Source organism: Arachis ipaensis, chromosome B9 (assembly GCF_059453495.1).
Source record: "Arachis ipaensis isolate K30076 ecotype BB chromosome B9, ASM5945349v1, whole genome shotgun sequence".
Lineage (NCBI taxonomy): Eukaryota > Viridiplantae > Streptophyta > Magnoliopsida > Fabales > Fabaceae > Arachis > Arachis ipaensis.
The window spans coordinates 43,653,635-43,670,336 of NC_142444.1; the positions used below are offsets into that span (position 1 = coordinate 43,653,635).

A 16,702-nucleotide genomic window follows, 5' to 3' on the forward strand; every position below is an offset into this window, starting at 1 on the left:
ATTCCAACCGGATCGAGAACCAACCGGTGATTAGCCGTGCTGTGACAGAGCGCGTGAGCGTAGTTTTCACTGGAAGGATGGAAGGTAGCCATTGACAACGGTGATCCACCAACACACAGCTTGCCATAGGAGGACGTGCGTGCGTGAATCAGAAGACAGAGGAAAGCAGAGATTCAGAGGACAAAGCATCTCCAAAACTCCAACATATTCTCCATTACTACACAACAAGTAACTTTTAATTTATGCTCTACTGGTTATTCATAATTCAACTGATAAACATAATTGACTTCCTGACTAAGATTTACAAGATAACCATAGATTGCTTCAAACCAACAATCTCTGTGGGATTCGACCCTTACTCACGTAAGGTATTACTTGGACGACCCAGTGCACTTGCTGGTTAGTGGTACGAGTTGTGAAAAGTGTGATTCGCAATTTGTGCTACCAAGTTTTTGGCGCCGTTGCCGGGGATTGTTCGTGTTTGAACAACTGACGGATTATTTTGTTGCTTAGATTAGGAAAAATCTTCTCTTTTTTTGGTTTAGAGTCTTTTATTATTTATCCCTTGTTAAAACACTTTAAATTTATACCTCAGTTAATTAGAACGTGGTGTTTATGTTCATGGTAATTGGCTATCATATTTTTAAAAAAACCTTTTTCAAAAATAATTTTTCTATTAATAAGGTCCCATAACTCATTTGGCTAGAACATTAATTTGATTGGGTTAGAATCTTTTATACTCTTTTTAAAACCTTCTTTTTCAAAAATAATCTTTCTATTAAATCCTGTGCCAAACTTTAATAAGGTCCCATAACTCATTTGGCTAGAACATTAATTTGATTGGGTTAGAATTTTTTATACTCTTTTTAAAACCTTCTTTTTCAAAAATAATTTTTCTATTAAATCCTGTGCCAAACTTTAAGTTTGGTGTTTTTTTTGTTGATTCCCCTTTGATTTTCAAAAATTTTGGTTTGGTTTTCTAAAAATTTTAAGTTTGGTGTTCTTTCTTCATGTTCTTGTGTTCTTGTGAGTCTTCAAAGTGTTCTTGAGTTTTCTTGTGTCTTGATCTTAAAATTTTTAAGTTTGGTGTTCCTTGGTGTTTTCCCTCCAAAATTTTCAAAAAACAAGGAGCATTAGATCTAAAAATTTTAAATCTTGTACTATCTTATTGTTTTTCTCTCTCCTCACTAAATTCAAAAATATCTTTTCAAAATATCTTTTCTAACTTCCTATCTTTTCAAAATTTGTTTCAACTAACTAACCAACTTTTTGTTTGTTTCTTAACTTTTTCAAAACTACCTAACTAACTCTCTCTCTCTCAAAATTTTCGAAAATATCTCCCCTCTTTTTCAAAAATTTCTGTTTTTTTTTAACTAATTATTTTTAATTTTTTTACGAAAAAAAAATTTTCAAAATTCAAATTCTTTTTAGTTATTTTATTTTATTTAAGTATTTACTTCTTATAAAATAAAATAAATAAAAAGATAAATCAGTCCAAGTTATATCCATAGAAATCCATCATGGACATAAGTGGAAATGAACAGTCCAGGAGGACTCTGGGGTCATATTCTAACCCCTCTACTGCTTCATATGGGAGTAGCATATGCATACCCTCCATTGGAGTTAGTAGCTTTGAGTTGAATCCTCAGCTCATTATCATGGTGCAGCAAAGTTGCCAGTATTCCGGTCTTCCACAGGAAGAACCTACAGAGTTTCTGGCACAGTTTCTACAGATTGCTGACACAGTACATGATAAGGAAATAGATCAGGATGTCTACAGACTATTACTGTTTCCATTTGCTGTAAAAGATCAAGCTAAGAGGTGGTTAAATAACCAACCTAAGGCCAGCATAAGAACATGGAAACAGCTGACAGAAAAATTCCTGAATCAATATTTCCCTCCAAAAAGGATGACACAGCTAAGGCTGGACATCCAAGGCTTTAAACAAGGAGATAATGAATCTCTTTATGATGCCTGGGAGAGATACAGAGAGATGCTACGAAAATGCCCCTCTGAAATGTTTTCAGAGTGGGTTCAGTTAGACATCTTCTACTATGGGCTTGCAGAAGGAGCTCAGATGTCTTTAGATTACTCAGCTGGTGGATCTATCCATATGAGAAAGACAATTGAAGAGGCTCAAGAGCTCATTGATACAGTTGCCAGGAATCAGCATCTGTATTTAAGCAGCAGCCCTTCCATGAATGAAGAGGTTAAAACAGTAACTGCTGAATTCAGTACTGTAAAACAAGCTGCTGAATTCAATCAGCAATTAGATTTTCTAACAAAGCAGCTAGCTGAATTCAAAGACAGGTTACAGGAGACAAGGATAACTAATATACATATGGAAGAACAGTTTAAGCAAACAAAGCAGCAGCTATCAAAGCAAATAGCAGAAGAATGCCAAGCAGTTCAATTAAGAAGTGGGAAAACATTAAATACCCCACCTCAAGGCATCAAAAATTCAAGAAATAAGCAACCCACCAAAGATTCCCCTGAGGACAGTAAGAGCCCAGGGAAAAATAATTCTGGCACTAAAATGCCAGAAAATGGGTGGAAGGCTGGCGCTGAACGCCCAGACCATGCCCAAAACTGGCGTTCAGCGCCAGAAACAAGGCAGGATTGGCGTTCAACGCCAGAAATGGGTAAGAATCTGGCGTTGAACGCCCAACAGGGGCACATTTCTGGCATTCAGGCGCCAGGAACAGACAGTGAGCTGGCGTCTAACGTCACTCCAGCTTCTGACTCTGGCATTCAATTGCCAGTGAGGGATCAAACACACACAAGTGCTGATAACAACCCCTCTAAAAAGGCTTCTTTAACCACTAAGGTTGAGGAATATAAAGCCAAGATACCTTATCCTCAAAAACTCCGGAAAGAGGAGCAGGATAAGCAATTTGCTCGCTTTGCAGATTATCTAAGGACTCTTGAAATAAAGATTCCTTTTGCAGAGGCACTTGAGCAAATACCTTCTTATGCCAAGTTCATGAAAGAGATCTTGAGTCATAAAAAGGAGTGGAGAGAAACAGAAAGAGTTCTCCTCATTGAAGAATGCAGTGCAGTCATTCTGAAAAGCTTTCCTGAAAAGCTTAAAGACCCTGGGAGTTTTCTGATACCATGCATATTGGAAGGTGATTGCACCAAGACAGCCTTATGCGATCTTGGGGCAAGCATCAACCTAATACCTGCATCCACTATCAGGAAGCTTGGCTTAACTGAAGAAGTTAAACCAACCCGGATATGTCTCCAACTTGCTGATGGTTCCACTAAATACCCATCAGGCGTGATTGAGGACATGATTGTCAGAGTTGGGCCATTCGCCTTTCCCACTGACTTTGTTGTGCTGGAAATGGAGGAGCACAAGAGTGCTACTCTCATTCTAGGAAGACCCTTCCTAGCAACTGGACGATCCCTCATTGACGTCCAGCAGGGGGAAATAACCCTGAGAGTCAACGATGACGAGTTCAAATTGAACGCTGTCAAAGCCATGCAGCATCCAGACACATCAACAGACTGCATGAAAGTTGACCTTATTGACTCTTTGGTAGAAGAGATCAACATGGCTGAGAGTCTCGAATCAGAGTTGGAAAACATCTTTAAAGATGTTCAGCCTGATTTGGAGGATTCATGGGACATGAAAGAGCCTCTGAACTTTCTTCTGAAAGAGGAAAAACCTCCTAAACCAGAGCTCAAGCCACTGCCACCATCCTTGAAATATGCATTTCTAGGAGAAGGTGACACTTTTCCAGTGATCATAAGCTCTGCCTTAAATTCACAGGAAGAGGAAGCACTTATTCAAGTGCTAAGGACACACAAGACAGCTCTTGGGTGGTCCATAGGTGATCTTAAGGGCATAAGCCCAGCTAGATGCATGCACAAAATCCTATTGGAGGATAATGCCAAACCAGTGGTTCAACCACAGAGGCGGCTAAATCCAGCCATGAAGGAAGTGGTGCAGAAAGAGGTCACCAAATTACTAGAGGTTGGGATTATTTATCCCATTTCTGATAGCCCCTGGGTGAGCCCTGTTTAAGTCGTCCCAAAAAAGGGAGGCATGACAGTGATTCATAATGAAAAAAATGGTTCCTACAAGAATAGTTACAGGGTGGCGCATGTGTATTGACTACAGAAGGCTCAATACAGCCACCAGAAAGGATCATTTTCCTTTACCATTCATAGACCAGATGCTAGAGAGACTAGCAGGTCATGATTATTACTGCTTTTTGGATGGCTACTCAGGCTATAACCAGATTGCAGTAGATCCCCAGGATCAAGAGAAAACAGCATTCACATGTCCATCCGGAGTGTTTGCTTATAGAAGGATGCCCTTTGGGCTATGCAATGCACCTGCAACCTTCCAGAGATGCATGCTCTCTATTTTCTCTGATATGGTGGAAAAATTTCTAGAAGTCTTCATGGATGACTTCTCAGTATATGGAGACTCATTCAGCTCCTGTCTTGATCACCTGAAACTTGTTCTGAAAAGATGCCAAGAAACCAACCTAGTTTTAAACTGGGAAAAGTGTCACTTCATGGTGACTGAAGGAATTGTTCTTGGGCATAAAATCTCAAACAAGGGGATAGAGGTAGATCAAGCAAAAATAGAGGTAATTGAAAAATTACCACCACCTGCCAATGTTAAGGCAATTAGAAGCTTTCTGGGGCATGCAGGATTCTATAGGAGGTTTATAAAGGATTTTTCAAAAATCGCAAAACCCCTAAGCAATCTGCTAGCTGCTGACACGCCATTTGTGTTTGACACAGCATGCCTACAGGTGTTTGAAACGCTGAAAGCTAAGCTGGTCACAGCACCAGTCATTTCTGCACCAGACTGGACATTGCCATTTGAGTTAATGTGTGATGCCAGTGATCATGCCATTGGTGCAGTACTGGGACAGAGGCATGACAAGCTTCTGCATGTCATTTATTATGCCAGTCGCGTTTTAAATGATGCCCAGAAAAATTACACAACCACAGAAAAGGAATTACTTGCAGTGGTTTACGCCATTGACAAGTTCAGATCTTACTTAGTAGGATCAAAGGTGATTGTGTACACTGACCATGCTGCTCTTAAGTATCTACTCACAAAGCAGGATTCAAAACCCAGGCTCATCAGATGGGTATTGCTTCTGCAAGAGTTTGATATAGAAATAAGAGACAGAAAAGGGACAGAGAACCAAGTAGCTGATCATCTGTCCCGGATAGAGCCAGTGGAAGGGACGTCCCTCCCCTTCCTTGAGATCTCTGAGACGTTCCCTGATGAGCATCTATTTTCCATTCAGGAAGCACCATGGTTTGCCGATATTGCAAACTATAAAGCTGCAAGGTTCATACCCAAGGAGTACAATAGAATACAAAAAAAGAAACTAATTACTGATGCAAAGTACTACTTGTGGGATGAGCCCTATCTCTTTAAGAGATGTGCAGACGGAATTATTCGTAGGTGTGTCCCCAGAGAGGAAGCACAGAGAATCTTATGGCATTGCCATGGATCTCAATATGGAGGTCATTTCGGAGGTGAGCGAACAGCCACCAAGGTCCTCCAATGTGGCTTCTATTGGCCCACACTCTATAAAGATTCCCGAGAGTTTGTACGTAATTGTGACAGTTGCCAAAGAGCTGGTAACCTGCCTCAACAAGGGATCTTGGAAATAGAGTTGTTTGATGTATGGGGAATTGACTTCATGGGACCTTTTCCACCATCATACTCAAACACTTATATTCTGGTGGCAGTTGACTATGTATCAAAATGGGTTGAGGCTATCGCCACACCCTCCAATGATACTAAAATAGTGCTGAAATTCCTCCAGAAACATATCTTTAGCAGGTTTGGTGTCCCTAGAGTGTTAATCAGTGATGGGGGCACTCACTTCTGCAACAAACAGCTTTACTCTGCCATGGTTCGGTATGGAATTTGCCACAAGGTGGCCACTCCATATCATCCACAAACCAATGGGCAGGCTGAAGTCTCTAACAGAGAATTAAAGAGAATCCTGGAACGGACAGTAAATACCCGTAGAAAGGATTGGGCAAGGAGCTTGGATGATGCTCTGTGGGCTTACAGAACAGCATTCAAGACCCCTATAGGGACCTCTCCATACCAACTCGTGTATGGTAAGGCATGCCACTTGCCCGTGGAACTGGAACATAAGGCCTACTGGGCAACCAGATTCCTAAACTTAGATGCCAAATTAGCAGGAGAAAAACGATTGCTCCAGCTAAATGAGCTAGAGGAGTTCAGATTCACAGCTTTCGAAAATGCCAAGCTATATAAAGAAAAATAAAAAAAGTGGCATGACAGAAAGCTGTCATCTAGAATCTTTGAACCAGGACAGAAGGTTCTGTTGTTTAACTCTAGACTCAGGCTATTCCCCGGGAAACTGAAATCCCGGTGGAGGGGACCATACGTGATTACAAGTGTATCACCATATGGTTATGTGGAGCTTCAAGATATTGATTCTGATAAGAAGTTCATTGTCAATGGACAGAGAATCAAGCATTATCTTGAAGGCAACACTGAGCAAGAATGCTCAAGGCTGAAGCTAGATTAAAAGCTCAGCAAAGTCCAGCTAAGGACAGTAAAGAAGCGCTTGTTGGGAGGCAACCCAATTTTTATTTATTCTCATGATTTTTCATGTTTTATTAGGTTCATGATCATGTGGAGTCACAAAATAAATATTAAAAATTGAAAACGGAATCAAAAACAGCAGAAGAAAAATCACACCCTGGAGGAAGCACCTGTCTGGCGTTCAACGCCAGAACAGAGCATGGTTCTGGCGTTCAACGCCAGAAATGGCTAGTAAATGGGCGTTGAACGCCCAAAATAGGCACCAACCTGGCGCTGAACGCCCAGAGTTGTGTGCAATTCCCTCTTCTTTTGCTCGAGGGCGAGCAACATTCTAAGTTTGGTGTGGTAAAACAATTATGTAAAGGATCTATAGCTCAGTGGTAGAACATGTGGCTGCAAATCAAGAGATACCTCAGGGGATGCACTTCCCTCCACATAATTATTGGAAGCAACTGAGGATAGAAATACCAAAAATCACTAGGAATCAAGCCACAAAGGCAAGGAAGAGACATAAAAGAGCTCAAGAACATCATTGGTGCCTCAAGAAGGAAATGCCATCATCACTAAGGTGGACTCATTCCTTGTTCTTGCTTTCTCTGTTTTTTGTTTTCTCTATGATAAGTGCTTATCTATGTCTGTGTCTTCATTACATGATCATTAGTAGTAATTAGTGTTTAGTTTGATTTTATCTCCAATTAAGCTATAGTTTATTTTTCTCATCATCATTAAGCATGAATAAAATAGTAGATCTTTTGAATAAGAAGCAATAAAATTTCGAGTTTAAATAAAACAAATTCTAATTGGTTAAATGTGGTGGCAATGCTTTCTGTCTTCTGAATGAATGCTTGAACAGTGCATATGTCTTTTGAATTTGTTGTTTAAGACTGTTAAATATGTTGGCTCTTGAAAGAATAATGAACATGAGACATGTTATTGATAATCTGAAAAATCATAAAAATGATTCTTGAAGCAAGAAAAAGCAGCAAAGAACAAAGCTTGAAAAAAAAAAAAAGCAAGCAGAAAAAGCCAATAACCCTTAAAACCAAAAGGCAAGGGCAATTAAAAAGGATCCCAAGGCTTTGAGCATCAGTGGATAGGAGGGCCTAAAGGACTGAAATCCTGGTCTAAGCGGCTAAACCAAGCTGTCCCTAACCATGTGCTTGTGGCGTGCAGGTGTCAAGTGAAAACTTGAGACTGAGCGGTTAAAGTCAAGGTCCAAAGCAAAAAGAAGAGTGTGCTTAAGAACTCTGGACACCTCTAATTGGGGACTTTAGCAAAGCTGAGTCACAATCTGAAAAGGTTCACCCAGTTATGTGTCTGTGGCATTTATGTATCCAGTAGTAATACTGGAAAACAAAGTGCTTAGGGCCACGGCCAAGACTCATAAAGAAGCTGTGTTCAAGAATCATCACACTGAACTAAGAGAATCAATAACACTATCTGAATTCTGAGTTCCTATAGATGCCAATCACTCTGAGCTTCAATGGATAAAGTGAGATGCCAAAACTGTTCAGAAGCAGAAAGCTACTAGTCCCGCTCATCTAATTAGAATCTGAGCTTCAATCAAAAACTCTGAGATATTATTGCTTCTCAACCTATTATTCTTCTATTTTATTTGTCTAGTTGCTTGAGGACAAGCAACAGTTTAAGTTTGGTGTTGTGATGAGCGGATATTTTATACGCTTTTTGGGGATAATTTCATATAGTTTTGAGTATGTTTTAGTTAGTTTTTAGTCTATTTCTAGTAGTTTTTAGAAAAAATTCATATTTCTGGACTTTACTATGAGTTGTGTGTTTTTCTGTAATTTCAGGTATTTTTCTGGCTGAAATTGAAGGAGCTGAGCAAAAATCTGATTCAGGCTGAAAAAGGACTGCTGATGCTGTTGGATTCTGACCTCCCTGCACTCAAAGTGGATTTTCTGGAGCTACAGAACTCGAAATGGCATGCTTCCAATTGAGTTGGAAAGTAGACATCCAGGGCTTTCCATCAATATATAATAGTCCATACTTTGCACAAGGATAGACGACGTAAACTGGCGTTCAACGCCAGTTCTCTGCCCAATTCTGGCGTTCAGCGCCAGAAAAGGATCAAAAACTGGAGTTGAACGCCCAAACTGGCATAAAAACTGGCGTTCAACTTCACAAATGGCCTCTGCACGAAATCTCAGCCCCAGCACACACCAAGTGGGCCCCGGCACACCAAGTGGGCCCCAGAAGTGGATATCTGCATCATCCATCATAGTCCACTCATATTTTGTAACCCTAGGCTACTAGTTTAGTATTTAAACAACTTTTAGAGACTTATTTTGTATCTCATGACATTTCAGATCTAAACTTTGTATTCTCTGACGACATGAGTCTCTAAACCCCATTGTTGGGGGTGAGGAGCTCTGCTGTGTCTCAATGAATTAATGCAAGTATTTCTGTTTTCCATTCAAACACGCTTGTTCCTATCTAAGATGTTCATTCGCGCTTAACTGTGATGAAGGTGATGACCCGTGACATTCATCACCTTCCTCAAACCAAGAACGTGTGCCTGACAACCACCTCCGTTCTATATCCGACTGAATGAGTATCTCTTAGATTCCTTAATCAGAATCTCCGTGGTACAAGCTAGAACTGATGGCGGCATTCATGAGAATCCGGAAAGTCTAAACCTTGTCTGTGGTATTCCGAGTAGGATTCAATGATTGAATGACTGTGACGAGCTTCAAACTCCTGAAGGCTGGGCGTTAGTGACAGACGCAAAAGGATAGTAAATCCTATTCCAACCGGATCGAGAACCAACCGGTGATTAGCCGTGCTGTGACAGAGCGCGTGAGCGTAGTTTTCACTGGAAGGATGGAAGGTAGCCATTGACAACGGTGATCCACCAACACACAGCTTGCCATAGGAGGACGTGCGTGCGTGAATCAGAAGACAGAGGAAAGCAGAGATTCAGAGGACAAAGCATCTCCAAAACTCCAACATATTCTCCATTACTACACAACAAGTAACTTTTAATTTATGCTCTACTGGTTATTCATAATTCAACTGATAAACATAATTGACTTCCTGACTAAGATTTACAAGATAACCATAGATTGCTTCAAACCAACAATCTCTGTGGGATTCGACCCTTACTCACGTAAGGTATTACTTGGACGACCCAGTGCACTTGCTGGTTAGTAGTACGAGTTGTGAAAAGTGTGATTCGCAATTTGTGCTACCAGTCGTCCAAGTAATACCTTACGTGAGTAAGGGTCGAATCCCACGGAGATTGTCGGTATGAAGCAAGCTATGGTCACCTTGTAAATCTCAGTCAGGTGGGTATCAAATGGTTATGGAATTTTCGAAAATAATATAATAAAATAGGGATAGAAATACCTATGTAATTCATTGGTGAGAATTTCAGATAAGCGAATGGAGATGCTTTCGTTCCTCTGAACCTCTTCTTTCCTGCTATCTTCATCCAGTCAGTCTTACTCCTTTCCATGGCTGGCTTTATGTGATACATCACCATTGTCAATGGCTACTTTCGGTCTTCTCTCGGGAAAATGATCCAAATGCCCTGTCATGGCACGGCTAATCGTCTGGAGGCATCACCCTTGTCAATGGCTTCATCTTATCCTCTCAGTGAAAATGGTCAACGCACCCTGTCACGGCATGACTATTCATCTGTCGGTTCTCGATCATGCTGGAATAGGATTTACTATCCTTTTGCGTCTGTCACTAACGCCCCGCAATCGCGAGTTTGGAGCTCGTCACAGTGATTCATTCATTGAATCCTACTCGGAATACCACAGACAAGGTTTAGACCTTCCGGATTCTCTTGAATGCCGCCATCATTCTAGCTTACGCCACGAAGATTCTGGTTAGGAGATCTAAGAGATACTCATTCAGTCTAAGGTAGAACGGAAGTGGTTGTCAGGCACGCGTTCATAGGGAATGATGATGATTGTCACGTTCATCACATTCAGATTGAAGTACGAATGAATATCTTAGAAGCGAAGCAAGATGAATTGAATAGAAAACAGTAGTAATTTGCATTAATCTTTGAGGAACAGCAGAGCTCCACACCTTAATCTATGGAGTGTAGAAACTCTACCGTTAAAAATACATAAGTGAAAGTCCAGGCATGGCCGAGAGGCCAGCCCTCAAACGTGATCTAAGATAGCATACAACTGATCAAAGATACCTAATACAATAGTAAAAGGTCCTATTTATAATAAACTAGCTACTAGGGTTTACAGAAGTAAGTAATTGATGCATAAATCCACTTCCGGGGCCCACTTGGTGTGTGCTTGGGCTGAGCTTGAGTGTTGCACGTGTAAAGGTCCTTCTTGGAGTTGAACGCCAGTTTTTGTGCCAGTTTGGGCGTTCAACTCTGGTTTTGGATCAATTTCTGGCGCTGGACGCCAGATTTGGGCAGAGAGCTGGCGTTGAATGCCAGTTTGCATCATCTAAACTTGGCCAAAGTATGGACTATTATACATTTCTGGAAATCCCTGGATGTCTACTTTCCAACACAATTAGAAGCGCGCCATTTCGAGTTCTGTAGCTCCAGAAAATCCACTTTGAGTGTAGGGAGGTCAGAATCCAATAGCATCAGCAGTCCTTCTTCAACCTCTGAATCTGATTTTTGCTCAAGTCCCTCAATTTCAGCCAGAAAATACCTGAAATCACAGAAAAACACACAAACTCATAGTAAAGTCCAGAAATGTGAATTTAACATAAAAACTAATGAAAACATCCCTAAAAGTAACTAGATCTTACTAAAAACATATTAAAAACAATGCCAAAAAGCGTATAAATTATCCGCTCATCACAACACCAAACTTAAATTGTTGCTTGTCCCCAAGCAACTGAAAATCAAATAGGATAAAAAGAAGAGAATATACTATAAATTCCAAACTATCAATGAAACATAGCTTCAATCATATGAGCGGGACTTGTAGCTTTTTGCCTCTTTAATAGTTTTGGCATCTCACTTTATCCATTGAAGTTTAGAATGATTGGCATCTATAGGAACTCAGAGTTTAGATAGTGTTATTGACTCTCCTAGTTCAGTATAATGATTCTTGAACACAACTATTTTATGAGTCTTGGCCGTGGCCCTAAGCACTTTGTTTTCCAGTATTACCACCGGATACATAAATGCCACAGACACATAATTGGGTGAACCTTTTCAGATTGTGACTCAGCTTTGCTAAAGTCCCCAATTAGAGGTGTCCAGGGTTCTTAAGCACACTCTTTTTTTGCTTTGGACCTTGACTTTAACCGCTCAGTCTCAAGTTTTCACTTGACACCTACACGCCACAAGCACATGGTTAGGGACAGCTTGGTTTAGTCGCTTAGACCAGGATTTTATTCCTATAGGCCCTCCTATCCACTGATGCTCAAAGCCTTGGGATCCTTTTTATTTTCCATTGCCTTTTGGTTTTAAGGGTTATTGGCTTTTTGCTCTTGCCTCTTGGTTTTAAGAGCTTTTGGCTTTTTCTGCTTGCTTTTTCTTTTTTTTTTTTCTATTTTTTTTTCGCCTATTTTTTTTCTGCAAACTTTGTTCTTTGCTGCTTTTTCTTGCTTCAAGAATCATTTTTATGATTTTTCAGATTATCAAATAACATGTCTCCTAGTCATTATTCTTTCAAGAGCCAACATATTTAACATTCTTAAACAACAACTTCAAAAGACATATGCACTGTTCAAGCATACATTCAGAAAACAAGAAGCATTGTCACCACATCAATATAATTAAGCTAAGTTCAAAGATACATTCAAAACTCATGTACTTCTTGTTCTTTTGAATTAAAACATTTTTCATTTAAGAGAGGTGATGGATTCATAGGACATTCATAACTTTAAGACATAGTCACTAACTACTAATGATCATGTAATGAAGACACAAACATAGATAAGCACATAACATAGAAAATGAAAAACAGAGAAAGTAAGAACAAGGAATGAATCCACCTTAGTGATGGTGGCGTTTCCTTCTTGAGGAACCAATGATGTCCTTGAGCTCTTCTATGTCTCTTCCTTGTCTTTGTTGCTCCTCCCTCATTGGTTTTTGATCTTCTCTTATTTCATGGAGCATGATGGAGTGCTCTTGATGTTCCACCCCTAATTGTCCCATGTTGGCACTTAATTCTCCTAGGGAGGTGTTGATTTGCTCCCAATAGTTTTGTGGAGAAAAATGCATTTGAGGCATCTCCGGGATCTCATGGTGATGAGCTTCCTGCGCCTCTTGAGCTTCATGAATGGGCTATCTTGCTTGCTCCATCTTTTTCTTAGTGATGGGCTTCTCTTCCTTAATAGGAATGTCTCCTTCTATGAAAGCTCCAGCTGAGTAACATAGATGGCAGATAAGATGAGGAAAAGCCTTGCCATGGGGGATGACTTTTCGGCTATTTTGTAGAGTTCATTAGAGATGACTTCATGAACTTCTATTTCCTCTCCAATCATGATGCTATGAATCATGATGGCCCGATCCACAGTAACTTCAGATCGGTTGCTAGTGGGAATGATTGAGCATTGAATGAACTCCAACCATCCTCTAGCCACAGGCTTGAGGTCCAATCTTCTTAGTTGAACCGGCTTGCCTTTGGAGTCAATCTTCCATTGAGCTCCTTCCACACATATGTCCATAAGGACTTGGTCCAACCTTTGATTAAAGTTGACCCTTCTAGTGTAGGGGCGTTCATCTCCATGCATCATGGGCAAGTTAAATTCCAACCTCACATTCTCCGGACTAAAATCTAAGTATTTCCCCCAAACCATTGTAACGTAGTTCTTTGGATCCGGGTTCTTACTTTGATCATGGTTCTTAGTGATCCATGCATTGGCATAGAACTCTTGAACCATTAGGATGCCGACTTGTTGGATGGGATTTGTTAGAACTTCCCAACATCTTCTTTGAATTTCATGTCGGATCTCCTGATACTCATTTCTTTTGAGTTTGAAAGGGACCTCGGGGATCACCTTCTTCTTGGCCACAACATCATAGAAGTAGTCTTGATGGGTTTTGGAGATGAACCTTTCCATCTCCCATGACTCGGAGGTGGAAGCTTTTGTCTTCCCTTTTCCCTTTCTAGAGGATTCTCCGGTCTTAGGTGCCATCAATGGTAATAGAAAAACAAAAAGCTTATGCTTTTACCACACCAAACTTAGAATATTGCTCGTCCTCGAGCAATAAAAGAAAGAATAGAGGAAGAAGAAGAAGAAAATATGGAGAAGAGGGGTGAAGTGTGTTTCGGCCAAGTAGAGAGGAGAGGGTTGTGTTGTGTGAAAATGAGGAAGAATGGAGGGCTATATATAAGGGAGGGAGGGGGGTTAAGGTTCGGCCATCTAGGGTGGGTTTGGGTGGGAAATTGGTTTTGAATTTTGAAGGTAGGTGGAGTTTATGAGGTAGGTTTATGGGGAAGAGTGGATGGATGTGAGTGGTGAAGAGGTGATGGGGAAGAGAGATTGAGGTGATTGGTGAAGGGTTTTTGGGGAAGAGTGTTTATGGGATTGTGTGAAAGAGGGGTGAGAAGAAGTGAGTAGAGGTAGGTGGGGATCCTGTGGGGTCCACAGATCCTGAGATGATCCTGTGGGATCCACAGATCCTGAGATGATCCTGTGGGGTTCACAGATCCTAAGATGATCCTGTGGGGTCCACAGATCCTGAGATTATTCTGTGGGGTCCACAGATCTTGATGTGTCAAGGCATTTACATCCCTGCACCAATTTAGGCATGCAAAATGCCCTTGCACACAACTCTGGGCGTTCAGCGCCAGGTTGGTGCCCATTTTGGGCGTTCAACGCCCATTTGTTGCCATTTCTGGCATTGAACGCCAGAACCATGCTTGTTCTGGGCGTTCAGCGCCAGGATGCTGCCCATTTTGGGCGTTCAGCGCCAGAACCATGCTCTGTTCTGGCGTTGAACGCCAGACAGGTGCTTCCTCCAGGGTGTGATTTTTCTTCTGCTGTTTTTGATTCCGTTTTCAATTTTTATATTTATTTTGTGACTCCACATGATCATGAACCTACAAAGACATATAACTAAGAAAAATATAGTTAGATAAATAAAAATTGGGTTGCCTCCCAACAAGCGCTTCTTTAATGTCAGTAGCTTGACAGTGGGCTCTCATGGAGCCTCATAGATGTTCAACACCAAACTTAGAGTTTGGATATGGGAGTTCAACACCAAACTTAGAGTTTGGTTGTGGCCTCCCAACACCAAACTTAGAGTTTGACTGTGGGGGCTTTGTTTGACTCTGCTTTGAGAGAAGCTTTTTATGCTTCCTCTCCATGGATGCAGAGAGAGATCCTTGAGTTGTATACACAAGGTTGTCCTCATTCAATTGAAGGATTAATTCTCCTCTGTCCACATCAATCACAGCTCTTGTTGTGGCTAGGAAAGGTCTTCCAAGGATGATGGATTCATCCTCTTCCTTTCCAGTATCCAGGACTATGAAATCAGCAGGGATGTAAAGGCCTTCAACCTTTACTAACACGTCCTTTACTTGTCCATAAGCCTGTTTTCTTGAATTGTCTGCCATCTCTAATGAGATTTTAGCAGCTTGCACCCCATAGATTCCCAGTTTCTCTATTACAGAGAGGGGCATGAGGTTTATCCCTGAACCAAGGTCACATAGAGCCTTAAAGATCATGGTGCCTATAGTACAAGGTATTATGAACTTTCCAGGATCCTGTCTCTTCTGAGGCAATGTCAGTTGATCCAGATCACTTAGTTCATTGATAAACAAGGGAGGTTCAACTTCCCAAGTATCAATGCCAAATAATTTGGCATTTAGCTTCATGATTGCACCAAGAAACTTGGCAGTTTGCTCTTCAGTAACATCCTCATTCTCTTCAGAAGAGGAATACTCATCAGAGCTCATGAAGGGCATAAGGAGGTTCAATGGAATCTCTATGGTCTCTAGATGAGCCTCAGAGTCCTTTGGTTTCTCAGAGGGAAGCTCCTTATTGATCACTGGACGTCCCAGGAGGTCTTCCTCCTTGGGATTCACGTCCTCCTCTCCCTCATTGGGTTCGGCCATTTTGGTTATGTTAATGGCCTTACACTCTCCTTTTGGATTTTCTTCTGTATTGCTTGGGAGAGTGCTAGGAGGGATTTCAGTGATCCTTTTACTCAGCTGGCCTACTTGTGCTTCCAAATTTCTAATAGAAGACCTTGTTTCATTCATGAAACTTACAGTGGCCTTGGACAGATCAGAGACTAAGTTTGCTAAGCTAGATGGATTCTGCTCAGCATTCTCTGTCTGTTGCTGAGTGGATGATGGAAAAGGCTTGCTATTGCTAAACCTGTTTCTTCCACCATTATTAAAGCCTTGTTGAGGCTTTTGATCCTTCCATGAGAAATTTGGATGATTTCTCCATGATGAGTTATAGGTGTTTCCATAAGGTTCACCTAAGTAATTCACCTCTGCTATTGCAGGGTTCTCAGGATCATAAGCTTCTTCTTCATAAGAAGCCTCTTGAGTACTGTTGGATGCAGCTTGCACTCCATTCAGACTCTGAGAGATCATATTGACTTGCTGAGTCAATATTTTGTTCTGAGCCAATATGGCATTCAGAGTATCAATTTCAAGAACTCCCTTCTTCATAGGCGTCCCATTATTCACAGGATTCCTTTCAGAGGTGTACATGAACTGGTTATTTTCAACCATGTCAATGAGTTCTTGAGCTTCTGCAGGCGTTTTCTTTAGGTGAATGGATCCACCTGCAGAGGTATCCAATGACATCTTAGATAACTCAGACAGACCATCATAGAATATATCCAGGATGGTCCATTCTGAAATCATGTCAGAAGGACACTTTTTGGTCAGTCCTTTGTATCTCTCCCAAGCTTCATAGAGGGATTCACCTTCTTTCTGTCTAAAAGTTTGAACATCCACTCTAAGCTTGCTCAGCTTTTGAGGAGGAAAGAACTTGGCTAAGAAAGCCGTGACCAGCTTATCCCAAGAGTTCAGGCTGTCTTTGGGTTGAGAGTCCAACTACACTCTAGCTCTGTCTCTTATAGCAAAAGGGAAAAGCATGAGCCTGTAGACTTCAGGATCTACTCCATTAGTCTTAACAATATCACAGATCTGCAAGAATTCAGTTAAGAACTGAAAAGGATCTTCAGATGGAAGTCCATAAAACTTGCAGTT

The 16,702-nt window shown here is 41.0% G+C and overlaps 1 non-coding gene across 1 annotated transcript; it reads left to right on the forward strand.

Annotated features, from left to right (window-relative positions):
• The first annotated feature begins 16,347 nt into the window (after positions 1–16,347).
• Positions 16,348–16,456, forward strand: LOC148544484 (small nucleolar RNA R71). The gene has a single exon (XR_015901237.1). It is a non-coding gene; the product is annotated as a small nucleolar RNA R71 (small nucleolar RNA).
• Positions 16,457–16,702: the final 246 nt, after the last annotated feature.